Raw genomic sequence first — 10,966 nt, 5'->3', positions numbered from 1 at the left:
GCCACACAATTTATGTGAACAATTGTTTATTATTATTGCTGATGTCACCGTGTTACTAAACCGTTTGTCACCTTTTTAAAAAAACATCATTCCTTTAAAATCAATTGGCTTATAAATTCAGGTCACACAAAATACAGGGTGTCCCAAAAGTAATGGATCAAACGAAGTATGCAGATAGGCCAACTTAAGGGCTCTCAGAATTTGGTAACTTGTCCATCCCAAATCTTTACGGTTTTTGATTTAATGCAGTTTTTGTGAAATTTCGATAAATCCCGACTTTGCAACAGTATTTTGCTTCCTCCGCTCATAATTGATTTTTGTTTTTTACAATTCTTTCACTAAAACATTGCCTAATAATAAGAAATAATTAATTAATCAAAATATTTTTTATTTCATTCGCCATTTTGCTGCAAATGAATTAACAGTTCCATGTTTTATGAAAACTCAATTTCTCACTTTTATTTCAGAGCAACACCCTGAACAAATTTTTTATGGTGTGACCCTGGTTTATTATTTTGAAAACTTGCCGTGTTATTGCAGTTTTCAAAAATGTATAAAAGTTTCCAAAGATGAAATTAGAACGAAAGATATTACAATTTGAATGCAAAAAAACAGAGGTTTTCAGAGCAAAATAACAAACAAAAATCGAGGCTTTTATTCAAAAAGAAATAAACAAACAACAGTCGAGAAAATTTGTTTATTTTTCTTTGTTATTTTTCTCTGACAGACCCTGTTTTGTTGCTTTTAAATTGTAATATCTTTAGTTCTAACTTCAACTTTGGAAACTTTTATACATTTTTGAAAACAGCAATAACACGGCAAGTTTTCAAGATAATAAACCAGGGTCACACCATAAAAAATTTGTTCAGGGTGTTGCTCTGAAATAAAAGTGAGAAATTGAGTTTTCATAAAACATGGAACTGTTAATTCATTTGCAGCAAAATGGCGAATGAAATAAAAAATATTTTGATTAATTAATTATTTCTTATTATTAGGCAATGTTTTAGTGAAAGAATTGTAAAAAACAAAAATCAATTATGAGCGGAGGAAGCAAAATACTGTTGCAAAGTCGGGATTTATCGAAATTTCACAAAAACTGCATTAAATCAAAAACCGTAAGGATTTGGGATGAACAAGTTACCAAATTCTGAGAGCCCTTAAGTTGGCCTATCTGCATACTTCGTTTGATCCATTACTTTTGGGACACCCTGTATATTCCAGCTGAGAAAAATTAAAAAACATAAATCATTTTTGAGCCCCCGTCCGTCTTATGCCTTCCCACACAAAAATCACAGGTGTTACCCTTTCTTATATAACAACCAAAAAACGTACTGCAAATGTCAATACGAGAGGGGATGAAAAATTTGATGCGACCAACAACACAACCCTTCTTATGTTGGATGTTGTAATAATATGCCCTTCCTATGTCAATACTCCAGAATGAGAGTGGTAGGCTATAAGAAGAGCTTGCGATGGCAGAAAAGTGGTATATAGATGACGTTGGTGGCCGGCTAATCGATTTTTGATTGAATATGGGAATATAGTATCAATAACGCAACACAATGATGTGGGTGGCTGACTGACAGATGGGGTTGAAACAAAGTGTCTGGCTCAGCATGCTTTTTTTATGATGATGGTGGGGTTGTTTGTATCCATGCATACAAGAAGACGTGTGTCATAGAGTTATTTAACGGCATATCAATGGGGTTGAATAAACAGCAAAAACATACACAGGTTTCATGTGGTAAAAATCCAAAATATGATCACTTCATAATGTGACATTGATAGATGATAGTCCTTAAAGCCTGAGAGAGAGGATTTGCGTCTTGTTTATTCTTTCTGTTATTATATTATTTTTGTGCTTTCGTAGGTGATTTAATGGGGATAATCTCATGTAGGTTTATTTATTAAAGGGGATTTTTGTTTTTTTTGAAGTTTTACTTCTTTTCCGGCGGTGGACTGTGAAAATTTACTTTTTGACAAGAACTGTCAAAAGGATTAGCAAGTAGCGCCACCTAGCTCTATTACAAGTACCAATCTTAAATAACTTAGCAGCTACATGGGCATAATTATTGCGTACATTATAATAATTAATGTTCACACGGTAGAAAGTGAATTTCTGGCCAAAAGTCCAGGGCCCCTGTTCTGTAACTTTATCACTGGCGATAAGCGTTTTTCAACGTCTCTAAAATCCAATTTCTCCCACACATAAAGCAAAATTTCTTTCAAACTCAGAGTTTATGAACTAAGAAACTATGATTTTGAACCAAATTTCTTTTATTTCGTTGAGATAAAGTGGATTTTTAAGTCATTCAAATATTTTATCGCCAGTGATAAAAGTTACAGAACATGGGCACAGTATACAAATCGCGCTTTACTAAATTTTATCTCTACAATTATTGTAAATCGGAAATGCAAACAATTTAAAGATGATAATTTCGTTCAATTTTCTCAATTATATTTAACAATTAGATATTTCTTTATTTTTTAAATGAATTCAAAATTTGTTTAAGTTTGTGCTATTTGGTGTGCTTTTTTGTTTTTCTATATAGAGTTTTGCTCAAAAAAACGAAATCGAGACATTTGAAATCAAGACAATTTACGCATTAAAAACAACAACAACAACAACAACAACTTTAATTGTATAAATATTTGAAAAATCCAGATCATTATCCAGATTTTACTATTATCTCGATGAAAACAGTAGTGCCAAGATACTTTATTTTTTGTTACACAATACCCAACTAAAATTTCAGCTTCGGTTAAGATATTACAAAAGCTACATTTCAGCTTCTTTTAAACTTTAGTAAGGTTGTTAAGCATGGAAAAAGGAGAACGTTATACAAGTTTGAAACTCTTTAAGAAGTTTAAATGAAGCTTTACCGAAGCTGTGAGATTTGACAGATAGCTTCGGAAGAACTTGTATAGCTCTTTAATACATGTCTTATCGAAATTAAAAAAAAAAACAACTACAAAAACAAAAAAGAATTCTTTTTTACTTTCGGCCATCCTACTATATTCATTAATGAAATCAAAAACTTAATCAGTTCAAATATCAGAAATGTAAAAAAAAAATGTCTGAGCTAAGTTATTCAATGTCAAAACCAAAAAGTGTCCGAGCTAGATTATTCAATATCAAAACCAAAAATCAATTACTAAACTTGGTAATTTCTGTAAAGCTTGTATAAATTCATTAAGCAGGCTTTTCCGACAACAATTTTTTTTTTCGTTTAAGTTTCTTTAACAGTATTTAAACAACTTATTAGAAGTTGTTAAACAAGTTCGAACTTCTATAAGAAATTAAATTCTGAAGTAAGCTCAATACAAGCTGTATAAAAAGTAGTATTAGTAGTAGAGATCTCAATTTATAGAAGCTGTTGTGCTAGTTGGGCCTAGCTCCTCAGATAAACTTTATAAAAATAAATTAATACTTAAATAAAAATCAACATAAATGCAACACAATTTAATTTCTTTTTATTTCTCCTCGTTTCATTTCCACTCCTTTTATATCCTCACTCACCTTTTATTTCTCCTCCACTTGCGTTTGTTGATGACAAACTTTACAGTAGTCTTACAGTGTACTTCTTCCCACACTTATAGGATCGAATACCACTTTCGGCTACTGATGAGAAACTTTACAGGAGTATTTCATTGCACTTCTCATAAGTTTAATAGGAGTGAAAAAGGGGGCCTTTTTGATGATAAACAGGGTTATATGAGTCTTTTAGGTGTAAAATTAGTCATGACGAGAAGCTTCTCACCATCGTTATAACATCGAAATAGTTAGTTGGGTGGCCGTCGGATGTGTGTTCCCATTATCAAAATACTATCCGATCAGACCAAATGGCAGCTAGTCTGTCCGGTAAGTTGGTCAATGTGAACCCCCCTATTATGACATTTTTTTCATAAGTTGTCAAAAAAGAAAATGAGTGCGTTCAGCACATCAAAATCTGTGTGTTTGGGTATGTTTGATTTCCTCATTTTCGATTTCGATTATAAGGCCGTGTGTGAATTGGGTTAAATATTTAACCTCTGTTAAATTTTTGACACTATTGAGGTGAATAAAAAAAATTTCAGTTGTATAGCTTATTGTTTAATATTTTTCTCTGCCTCTTTCTACCATGATACTACTCCTTTTCAATAAAAAAAAAAAACATCTGCCAACAAAATTTAACCTGGTCCCAGAGCCCATTAAATTTTTAACAACTTAACATTTTTATTCACCACAATAGTGTCAAAAATTTAACAGAGGTTAAGTATTTAACCCAATTCAAAAACGGCCTAAATCTTGTTTTGGGGAGATTTAAAGGCTTGGCCACACCGGAGGGTATGCGGTATAGCGGTAACGATATTTGTACTAAAAAAATTCCACACCTGAACGTTGATGTGTCAGTTTGGAAATTTTTTCATACAAGTACCCTCACCGCTACCCGTACCGCTACCGCATACCCTATTTGTATGAAAGAAATTCCACATCTGAACGTTGATGTGTCAGTTTGGAATTTTGTTCATACAAATACCCGTACCGCTACCGCATGTACCCTCCGGTGTGGCCAAGCCTTTATATTTGTATGGTAAATCAAGTGATTTACCCCCCTATTCTGGCAAACCTCACAAGTCACAAAAACCTCACAAGGTGATCATAACTCGATTTTGTAAAGGCTTGGCCACACCGAAGGGTACATACGGTAGCGGTACGGGTAATTGTATGAAAAAAATTCCACATCTGAACGTTGATGTGTCAGTTTTGAATTTTTTTCATACAAGTACCCGTACCGCTACCGCATGTACCCTTCGGTGTGGCCAAGCCTTAAGAATTTATTTCTCACAAACTTCTTACTAGCAAAAATCCAACTTGTGAGTTGTGACCTCCTTCAGAGCAGATCACAAATTCGAAAGTTTTTGTGACGCGAAAACCTCACAAAATCAAAATCAGCTCACCTTGTGAGGTCCTCATAACTTGTGAGGTTTGCCAGAATAGGGCCATTAGAGGCCGTAGGCAAATCACCCAATTTTTTAAGATTTTTTCGGAAAAATAAATTTTTTAACTCACCACAGCTGTAAACCAAAATCGAAAAAGTGAATACGGTGGCACTACGGTAGGGAAAAATTCCAAGCCGGAACAGTTCCACACGGGAAATTGTATGAAAAAAAATTCCAAACCGGTGATTTACGTCAACGTTCACGTGTGGAAAAATTCCAAGCTGGAACGGCGACGACCGACGTTTACATGAGAAACTTTTCCACACGTGAACTTTGACTTTCTGGTTTGGAATTTTTTCATACAACTACCCGTTCCCGTAGGTACGCATCTCTTTCTGGTGTCGTCATTCCATTACTACTATTTGCCAAAAGTGAAAAGTGCAAATTTACAAAGTCATTTTGTGACAAAATTTTAAACAAAGATGCAAAAAACATAAATTTGGTTTCAAAACCATTTTTATATTTTTCTTTAAACATTAAATGAAAAACAAAATACGCAGAAGTAATTCTTCACGTATGATAACCCTAGACGTTCTTCACATGTGAACAGGCACAATAATGCACACAAAAATAATGCACATGTAGCTGCTGAGTTATCTACGCTATAGGAAAATGTCATTTTGACTTTTCCAGTAGTTTTTTTTTATTTGAATTTTGACATAAGATTCTTGTTTCTTGTAGTTTATTTGAAAGTACACACAAGTTGTTGTTGTTCACTCAAAACCTTCAATATAAATTGATTACATAGGCAGCTTCCCTGCAAGAATGAAAAGCCATACGGGTAATTCCATGAAAAAGTGGACACGAATTTTGAACAAATTATGCAGTCATTTTTACTTTTTTTATTAGAAAATTACTATTTATAAATAGCAACATAAAAATTCAGGGAGTTTAATAATCTTAACTGGTAGACCAGAATGTGTGTCTGTGGCTTGTGGCTTGTGTCTTGTGTCGCTGTCAAAGTTAAAAAGTATGAAATTAGTATATTGGTGCCAGAATACGTAGCTGTGGCTGTGGCAAGGAAATTCGCTGTGGTACAGTCGAGTCGACTTTTACTTCAAGCTACAAGCGGAATGACTTTTGACGTTTCTAATGTGGTTACTCAGTTAAAATTATTTTTTTTCAAGGCAATTGACATTTTTGTACGCCACATAATTCTGTTCATCTTTTCTACATTTTGAGCGAATTTATTTGACATCTTGTACCACGACGTTTTTCTTTGCTACAAGCAAATTTTCATTCTGTTCAACCAGTAAAGCATTTTTATAGCATAAGCTTGCCAGCAACAGAAGAATTTTACATGAAAATGACGGAAAAACAAGCAAACTGAAAATATGATGAGTCTAATAGTGACGATGACAATATCCCCTGGTGAGTGCTAAAATAAGTTAACATTTAAGCAAGCTTCGTTACACACTATTCGATTAAAACAAAACTTGAGTGAAAATGCATCTTTTTTTTACTTTTGGAACCACAAATCGCAGGTAACATGAGTTACCAAAATAATGTAACGTGAGTTACCTAAATATTTAAAAATTTTTCCTTGAAATATTGAAAAAATGTTTGGTTTTGTCACTCATATTAAAAGCTTGTAATTTTGTATGTATCGAATCTTCATTGAAAACAAATTAAGATACTTAATTTCACATAAAAACTTCATACTGTCGGACCCTTAAAATTCGTGTCCGATTTTTGTAACGTGAGTTACCATCAAACTTTTATTTTTCCCAAGTAAATGTTAAAAATAAAGACAATTTTTTTAGTGAATTATGAAAGTAATAGTTATGCTCCATTCATGGATAGTAATTTCGTATCAATTTACATTAAAATTGAAAAAAAAATTATTTAGGTATGTGTTGGAAATTTTTGTGAATGTAACGTGAGTTACCATGGAATTGCCCATACACAAACTTCTTCTAAAATCGAATTAAAATCGATCTCATTGCGTTTTACTTGTCGTAAATAATTCGCGAAGTCTGTTGTACTGAACAAAAAAAAAAGAGTGTGTGTACACATGTACACGCGACTGAAGTTATACTTCTCATTCAGTATATGTAAATGAATTTCATTTGATATTTTTAATTTCTATTATGAAGTAATTAATCCACACTTAGTTTTTTTACATTTTTATCAAGTGAACAATAATAATCCAGTCAAATAAGGATTTAACCTCGGAATGAATGTTAGTAGAAATTTTTTTTGCTCAATATCTTCCTTTTGCCATTCTATAACATATCTCAAAAGTCTAGAAAAATCTCATGTCCGCTTGTCGCGATTTCAAGGTCAAATCGCGAAATGGAGATTTTCAAAATTAGTAAAAATAGGCTATGGTATTATATACACATATGATACATGATTTCAAGGTATTTTTTAATGCTGATTCCAAAAAATCTAAAATCAAGACAATCTGACGTCTCTAAAAAAAGTTATACCAGTTTTTCATCTGTCAACCCATATTATTATAACAGTTGCTAACTTACTACCGAAAAACCCTTAAAAAATATGGTTGCGGAACCAAATTTTGCATGAAGGTTTTAATATCCATTATCATTAAGAATCAAAACAATGCAATGCAAAAAAACATTTATATCTATGACAAAATGGTATTTTTTGAGAAAAGGGGAAATTTTGGGATGTGCACTAAAAAACATCCTGGTACAATCTTGGAATTAGTGCTAAAGGGCTAATTTTTTTGTTTCTATCTTTGTTTGGATATTCTATAACTTATGTCAAAAATCTAAAAAAATCTCATGACCGCAAGTTCTTATTTTCCAGGTTAAACTAAGTTAGGTGCAGATTTAAAAAAAAATAATAAGAAAATTTTAGATTCTTATATGTATACCAACATAACCCATACAATTTCAAGGTATTTTTAACGCTGATTCCAACAAAACCCACAAACAAATCAATATGACCATCCCTGAAAAGTTATGTACCTTATTCATGTTGATCTGACACAAATATCTGAAGAGTAGTTTTTCAATTTTTTCAAATCTGCACCTTATCTTCAAACCAAGAAAATTAGGACTTGCGGACATGAGATTTTTTTAGATTTTTGAGGGTAGTTAAAGAATATCCAAACAAAGATTAAAATGAAAAAATTAGCCTATTAGCACTTATTCCTAAGATGAACAAGAATCTTCTTTAGTGCATATCCTAAAATTTGCCCCTCCATCAAAAAATACCATTATTTCGTAGGTATATATATTTTTTGTAATGGATTGTTTTTATTTTTAATAATGATGGATTCTAAAATATTCATGCAAAATTTGGTTCATCTACCATAACTTTTAAGGGTTTTTCGGCAGTAAGTTTGCAACTGTTATAATAATATGAGTTGACAGATGAAATACATATATAACTTTTTCCAGAGACGTCAGATTGTCTTGATTTTAGATTTTTTGGAATCAGCATTAAAAAATACCTTGAAATCATGTATCATATGTGTATATACTACCATAGCCTATTTTTACTAATTTTGAAAATCTCCATTTCGCGATTTGACCTTGAAATCGCGACAAGCGGACATGAGATTTTTCTAGACTTTTGAGATATGTTATAGAATGGCAAAAGGAAGATATTGAGCAAAAAAAATTTCTACTAACATTCATTCCGAGATTTACCCCTTTTTTCTCCTTATTTTACTGTATTAAAATTAATTCTTTCATCCTCCTTGCGTCCATGTAGTTTTCAATTTATTCTGTGAAATTTACTCATGTTGTGCGGTTCAGAACGTACGGTATATGGTTAACGAAAGTAAATGAATTGCGCATAAAATGTGCGATATGGTATTTTGGAAGCTAAACCGCTTGAGAGCAATATTTGGGAGTGATGCCAAATGATAGCTTGTGTCATGGGCCTACGCTTTGCACATTATCAGATTTTTAAAAAATCGCCTTCCATGTTAAACTTTCATGCCTTTCACGCCACATCATGCCTTTTTTTCAGAATCGTGCCTATTTTTTTTTTACTTTTAAGTTCTCCCGGTTTGAGAACGCTTGGACCTACAGGGATGGGAGTTGTACCCAAATGTAGGTTAGAGTCCCCGCTACATTTTGGCATCAAAAATTGTATTTGCATTTTCTTCAAAATTCCGCAATATAGGCGTTGGAAGTTGGGGGCGCGAAAAAACTTCTGGGAGCTGAACGCTTTGATCTAGAGACAGGGGAGTATTGCCATATGAAAGCTTATATTCTCAGCTACCCGATAGTGGTATAATCCGGTTTTTCGATTTTTTCAAAATTCCGAGAAAATCGCGTTTGAAAGTAAGGGCAAAATTTTTTTTCGAAAAATCCCCGAATCTTTGAACGCTCCTGGAAGCTAAACCGTTTGAGAGCAATTTTTGGGAGTGATGCCAAATGATAGCTTGTGTCATGGGCCTACGCTTTGCACATTGTCAGATTTTTAAAAAATCGCCTTCCATGTTAAACCGCCACTTCATGCCTATTTTATCAGAATCGAGCCTATTTTTTTTTTACTTTAAGTTCTCCCGGTTTGAGAACGCGTGGACTTACAGGGATGGGAGTTGTACCCAAATGTAGGTAAGAGTCCCCGCTACCTTTTTGCATCAAAAAAATTTTTTTCATTTTCTTCAAAATTCCGCGATATATGCGTTCGAACGCTTAAATCTAGAGACAGGGGAGTGGTGCCATATGAAAGCTTATATTCTCAGCTACCCGATAGTGGCATAATCCGGTTTTTCGATTTTTTTTCAAAATTCCGAGAAAATCGCGTTTGAAAGTAAGGGCAAAATTTTTTTTCGAAAAATCCCCGAATCTTTGAACGCTCCTGGAAGCTAAACCGTTTGAGAGCAATTTTTGGGAGTGATGCCAAATGATAGCTTGTGTCATGGGCCTACGCTTTGCACATTGTCAGATTTTTAAAAAATCGCCTTCCATGTTAAACCGCCACTTCATGCCTATTTTATCAGAATCGAGCCTATTTTTTTTTTTACTTTTAAGTTCTCCCGGTTTGAGAACGCGTGGACTTACAGGGATGGGAGTTGTACCCAAATGTAGGTAAGAGTCCCCGCTACCTTTTTGCATCAGAAACATTTTTTTCATTTTCTTCAAAATTCCGCGATATATGCGTTCGAACGCTTAAATCTAGAGACAGGGGAGTGGTGCCATATGAAAGCTTATATTCTCAGCTACCCGATAGTGGCATAATCCGGTTTTTCGATTTTTTTTCAAAATTCCGAGAAAATCGCCTTTGAAAGTTGGGGTAAAATTTTTTTTCGAAAAATCCCCGAATCTTTGAACACTCCTGGAAGCTAAACCGTTTGAGAGCAATTTTTGGGAGTGATGGCAAATGATAGCTTGTGTCATGGGCCTACGCTTTGCACATTGTCAGATTTTTAAAAAATCGCCTTCCATGTTAAACCGCCACATCATACCTATTTTTTCAGAATCGAGCCTATTTTTTTTTTACTTTTAAGTTCTCCCGGTTTGAGAACGCGTGGACCTACAGGGATGAGAGTTGTACCCAAATGTAGGTTAGAGTCCCCGCTACCTTTTGGCATCAAAATTTTTTTTTTTAATTTTCTTCAAAATTCCGAGATATAGGCGTTGGAAGTTGGGGGCGCTCACTTTCAGCTCAGCTTAAATGAGCTGAGCTATGGTACCTAGTTCAAAAGTGAGCTAGCTAAAATTTGAGCTGAGCTGAAATGTGAGCTTTTTGCAACCCTGGCAACTTGCCACATGGAAATTACCACATGCCACTTGTCACATGCAACTTCCCACATGCAACTTGCCACACGCAACTTGCCACATTCAGCTTGCCACATGCAACTTGCCACATGGAACTTGCCACATACAACTTGCCACATGCAACTTGCCACATGAAACATGTAACTTGCAACGTGTTGTGTGTTTTATGTTTGCCGTACTGTGGCGTACTGCATTTTTAAATACTAAAGTACTGCCTACTCTAAAGGTGAAACGACAGCCCTGCTACCCAGGGTGATCGCGTCATAATCCCTTTG

The sequence above is a fragment of the Episyrphus balteatus genome, chromosome 2 (genome assembly GCF_945859705.1).
Source record: "Episyrphus balteatus chromosome 2, idEpiBalt1.1, whole genome shotgun sequence".
NCBI classification, from domain to species: domain Eukaryota; kingdom Metazoa; phylum Arthropoda; class Insecta; order Diptera; family Syrphidae; genus Episyrphus; species Episyrphus balteatus.
Note: the sequence above shows the minus strand (reverse complement) of the source record.